Below are 5,749 nucleotides of genomic sequence, written 5' to 3'. Positions count from 1 at the left end.
CTTTGCTCTCCAGCCTGAGACTTCCTGCCCTTTTCTCAGAATAGTAGTTATGATTACACAAGATATGGGCTTCACTGTACTTACATTCAACACATGAAAAATACCTCTGCTTCCTCTTTATAAATTTCAAAGTTTGGAAAATAACACAGACTACAAGTAACACCTAAGAATAAAGAGTTTGTGAAGACTGGTGATGGTCCCAGTTAGAATTTATTCCCCGCATTCATAAAAGTAAGTCAATCAGTTCTGTCTTCGCCTGAGTTTTCTGCCTACTAAATAGGGATGGACAATAATAATTCCACTGTTGGCTTTTGGGAGAATCAAAGAGAAAGGATGCGAAAAGCTTACAAAAACCAGGCACTCCATAACCAGTGATAACAATGATGTTCATTTTGGATTTGGGAGAATTTATATATTTCCCCATTTCCCAGGCTCTTAGGGCAGACTGAAAGCAACCTATGGGGACTTGCTGCCCAACTGTCACTTCTCTGAGTGCCTCTTTGTTCTGTGCCTCTGGCTTCATCTCTTTGTGCTCTGGGAAGTCCAGGCACATCTTGGGAAGGATTCAGTGGATGGGGGTCAGAGGCAGAGCCCCTGGCTACATACAAGCTCACATTCTGGGAAGTACTGGGTGTTGGGGAGACATTGTTGCCACTTGTCAAAGCCTTTTTACTGCTTGCACAGCACCCTCTGCTCAGATCATTCTAGGAAGTGTGGCCTGCAGCAACAGCAGGCAGCATGACATTCTCCATACTTTCTCAGTTTCCTGATGGCGGCAAGGCTCTCTGCTGGGAGAGGAGCAAACCTAAGCCAGGGGTGTTTAAGAAACTCATAGGATATTTGGAGAGAATTTTAGTCCAATCCTTTTATTCTCCAGATGAGGAGCCCACCACAGGTCACTCATCATGGGACTAGAATCCAAGGCTTTTGGCAGCTGGGTCCAGGTGTGCACCAGGGCAACAGTCTGTCACTTTGTCATCGTCTTCATTCCCATGGCCAATGTCATCGTCATTGAGGAAAACCTTCATGGTCCAGACCTTCCTCTGGGTCTGCTAACTACTAAACAAGTTGTCAAAGGAGGATGCTGGTCATTGGGCTTCTCTCACATCTCTTCTAAGTCTGAGAAGGAATTCATGGGAAAATCAGTTAAATATCCAGTCAGTTCTCTCATATATAAAGGGATAATGAAAAGGTTTTCAGAATTTTTGTGAGGATTCAGTCATATATTGTCACGTATGTAAGTCTATATACTGTGCTCAGCAGAGAGTCTTGACATATATTAGAATTCAAAAAAATCTGTATTCTTTGCCCAACATCTTCTCCCACCCCCTTTACAGAAAAGTGTATTTCAGGTCTCAATAGTTTTTCTACATTAACTCTAAATCCATCCTCCTGGGTATTGATTGAAATATCCTTAGCCCTTTGCAGAGTTCTAGTGCTCTAGACGGCAAACGATTCATGGTGCTGAGCTTGCTTCAAGGGTGCAGACTAGTGATTTCCCAATTTTCCACCCTCTCCATCCCAGGCTGACTGTGAAGTTAGAAAACATAGAAGTGGATCTCAGATCTCTATGACCTTGAACAGAGATGACTGACATTTTTTTTTTCTCCAGAAATAGGGGACTCTGACTATCCAGGAGAGGTTCCCAGAGCACGGTTCATTATTCTCTTTGGGATCTGAGCTGCCCTTTTCTTTCTTTCTTTTTTTAATAATATACATATTTATTTATTTTTTAAATTGACATCCAAGTTAGTTAGCATGTAGTGCAATAATGATTTTAGGAGTAGATTCCAGTGATTCGTCCCCTACATGTAACATCCAGTGCTCATCCCAACAAGTGTCTTCCTTAATTCCCCTTGCTCATTTAGCCCATCCCTCCACCCACAATCCCTCCAGCAACCCTCAGTTTGTTCTCTATATTTAAGAGTCTCTTCTGTTTTGTCCCCCTCCCTGTTTTTATATTATTTTTGCTTCCCTTCCCTTCTGTTCATCTGCTTTGTGTCTTAAATTTCACATATGAGCGACGTCATATGATATTTGTCTTTCTCTAATGGATTTCGCTTAGCATGATACCCTCCAGTTCCATCCATGTAGTTGCAAATGGCAAGATTTCGTTCTTTTTGATTGCCGAGTAATACTCCATTGTGTGTGTGTGTGTGTGTGTGTGTGTGTGTGTGTGTGTGTGTACACCACGTCTTCATCCATTCATCTGTCCATGGACATTTGGGCTCTTTCCATACTTTGGCTATTGTGGATAGTGCTGCTATAAACATGGGGGTGCATGTGCCCCTTTGAAATAGCACACCTGTATTCCTTGGGTAAATGCCTAGTAGTGCAATTGCTGGGTCGTAGGGTAGCTCTATGCTTCATTTTTTGAGGAACCTCCAGACTGTTTTCCAGATGAGCTCCTCTTTTCTGTCTTTCTGCTCAGCTATCCATAATGTAGATTTTCATCATCAGTGAGCAAGTTGGGTGCTCAGGGGGAGGAAGAAAGATAACAAAGAGGAAGCCTAGCACCTAAATAAGAAATTAGTGCATTCCCAAGAATCTCCAGCAAAATTTTTCTTAAGTCTAATTGGCTAGAACCATGTCACATTGCCATTTCTATCCACAAGGAAGGCTAGAAAATACTGTTGTGTGTGTGTGTGTGTGTGTGTGTGTGTGTGTGTGTATGTTTAGCTGTGCACTACACCATTCTTGAATAAAGTCACCATGAGTCTGTAAGAAAGATAGGGAGACCCAAGAATGAAGAAGCAAATTATCTTCTTACAATTAGTGTTGAATTTGCAAGATAATTTCTATTGATGTATGTGTATTCATCTTGGTGAGCTAGATTCCTTGTAGGGGTCACATAAGCTGATTATGAACTCATTTGACGATATAGCTGAAAATATTTGAAAAACTATGAAACAACACATTTAAGACTTTATAAGATTTCTTTCTATTTTCTTAAACCAAATGGTAGCTGTGTAAGGATATGAAACCATTTTACTATCACTTAGCAGATATTATTAAAAGGCATTTGAAGGATGCCTGGGTGGCTCAGTCGGTTAAGCATGTGATTCTTGGTTTTGGCTCAGTTCAAGATCTCACGGTTCATGGGTTTGAGCCCCACATTGGGTTCTGTGCTGGTAGCATGGGGCCTGCTTGGGATCCACTCTCTCCCTCTCTCTCTACCCCTCCCCCGCTCAAACTGTGTCTGTCTCTCTCAAAATAAATAAATAAACTTAAAAAAATGAATTTGGAAGAATTTTATATTTCATTTTTAAATGCACACACACACACACACACACACACACACACACCCCTACGTTATATCAAATTTTAATGGCATTTTAAAGAGAAAAATTTCTTCGTCAGTTTTTTCCTATAATTTTGACTAGCAATTAATTTTGAGTGTGAAAGGTAAATATTTCTAGGAAATAAATCAAAACTGAATATAGTGTCTCACAACAACTGATTCAACCCACTGAAGCTGATAAATGATTATAAATTTTGAATAGTAAGACTTATTCTAAACTCATTTTCCCCATCAAGAGTGCTAGTTTTCAGTCTTCAGTTTACATAACCACTATGAAACGGCCTTCTTAGCAGTTGGAAAAACCCTGACTTTCCCCACTCAGTGATTTCTTAATGAATTTCCTCTCTGGGGTATTTCCTTACAGGCACATGTATAAACACAAAGCAGATTTCTTGCTTGCTTGCTTGCTTTCTCTCTTTCTCTCTCTTCCTTCCTTCCTCCCTCCCTCTCTCCTTTCTTTTCTCTTTCTTTCTTTCTTTCTTTCTTTCTTTCTTTCTTTCTTTCTTTCTTTCTTCCTCTGTCTGTCTCTGTCTCTCTCTCTCATGTTTGGTAGCTCTGATGATGTTTATTTTACTCTTTGACACATGTCAAATCTTACCAGATAATGGGATTAAAATCTTATGAACTTTCTGATTCAATATACATGTGATGTGAGATTCTTAATATTGAATTTTGAAAAGCTATCTTATTGATATGAAATGTCACCTTCATTTTAAGTAAGTGGGATTCAGACAAAACCCCTTCACCACTTAACTGATTATAATCATACTAATTCTTGGCATTCGATAGTCAACTAGATTTACTGCTACAGATATTTCTTATTTATTTAATCTGTAATGATTTTCATTTAAAATTACACTTACTTGTGATTATTTTTATTGTAGTAAATAATACTGCCCCAATATGTACAGTGATGACATTATTTTAATGCATTTATTTAAGTAGAAAAAGTGAGTTAGTTAAAATAGGTAAATTACTACTGGTGTATAGTCATGTTTCTTTAATTATAGAATTTGGGGCTACAGCACTTTTTCTGAGGAAGAACATCCCAATTCTTCTCTAAGGAGCATCCCATGGTGTTAAGGAATTTAACAGCTCAATTCCTCAAGCATGAGTATAGTAGCAATACGAAGAAAAGAAAAATAATATAGCACTTTTTCTCGTTGGCTTTTCAAAATCTTTGTAACTTGTACTTGAAAAAGCGGGATTCAAAGAATGCAAAGAAAACAATCTTATTCTTTCCCCACAGCAGTTCTGTCCAAACATCCTCAATAGGACTGCATCTCCCCAGCTTCTTATTTAAAATCTAAGGCAAGTTGCTTTCAGGGAGTAAAGAGTTCAAGCCACTTGAGTATTTAAAATGTACTGTTTTACATAAGAATCAAATTTTATTTTTTTTAAATATGAAATTTATTGTCAGATTGGTTTCCATACAACACCCAGTGCTCATCCCAACAGGTGCCCTCCTCAATGCCCATCACCCACCCTCCCCTCCCTCCCACCCCCCATCAACCCTCAGTTTATTCTCAGTTTTTAAGAGTCTCTTATGGTTTGACTCCCTCCCTTTCTTTTTTTTTCCTTCCCCTCCCCCACGGTCTTCTGTTAAGTTTCTCAGGATCCACATAAGAGTGAAAACATATGGTATCTTTCTCTGTATGACTTATTTCACTTAGCATAACACTCTCCAGTTCCGTACACAATAAAGAAATTGTGATTTATATACACAATGGAATACTACTTGGCAATGAGAAAGAATGAAATATGGCCTTTTGTAGCAAGAATCAAAATTTCGACTGTCATTTACTGTGAAAACACCTCTCAGTTTGGGTCTGCTTTAGACAGGACACCTCCTTCCTGGAGGAAAGAGTACTCTCTCTTTTTGTCTGACACTCCTCCCCAGCTTGCTAAGGGAGATTTCTGTTCCTTGCAGACTAAGGGGCAGAAATGAGGAGAGCTGAAGGGCAGAAAACATCTTCCTCGATTGGTACCTTCCCACCTTGATGTCAGGCTGGTAGGGGTTGAGTGCACTGGGGGTCCATCACTGGGATTCCTTGGCTTGGCACCTTTGGGATTCCAAGGCACTTATTAGCTAGGTGCTCATGATTCCCCCCTACATCCCACCCCAGACTGTTCATCGAAAATCTCCAGTCTCATTCTCTTCAGGTCTCCTTGCTTCACCTGATGTCGCTTTGCAGCAAGGTCTAAGACCACTCAGGTGGTTTCTTTCACATGGCTTACATGTGGAAGGACAGGCCATCCCAATACTATTGTTCCCGCTTAGCTGTGGCAGACAGACTCTAGGGTGCTCTATTGCTTCCTGCTTCCGGTGTTCTGGCCCTTTTGGGATTGCTTCCCCCTGAGTATAGGTGAGACCTATGACTCGTTTTGAGTAAATAGAATACAGCACAGTGACAGAATGTGTGTGATTATGTGCATGTGATTACATGA

At 40.0% G+C, this 5,749-nt stretch overlaps 1 protein-coding gene across 1 annotated transcript in view; it reads left to right on the top strand.

Moving 5' to 3' along the window:
• The window catches only part of LOC122199400 (membrane-spanning 4-domains subfamily A member 4A-like), a 74,303-nt gene that overhangs the window by 21,871 nt on the left and 46,683 nt on the right, over window positions 1-5,749 (top strand). The window lies entirely within an intron of this gene.

The sequence above is a fragment of the Panthera leo genome, chromosome D1 (assembly GCF_018350215.1).
Source record: "Panthera leo isolate Ple1 chromosome D1, P.leo_Ple1_pat1.1, whole genome shotgun sequence".
Lineage (NCBI taxonomy): Eukaryota > Metazoa > Chordata > Mammalia > Carnivora > Felidae > Panthera > Panthera leo.
This window is presented reverse-complemented; position numbering and strand designations above follow the sequence as displayed.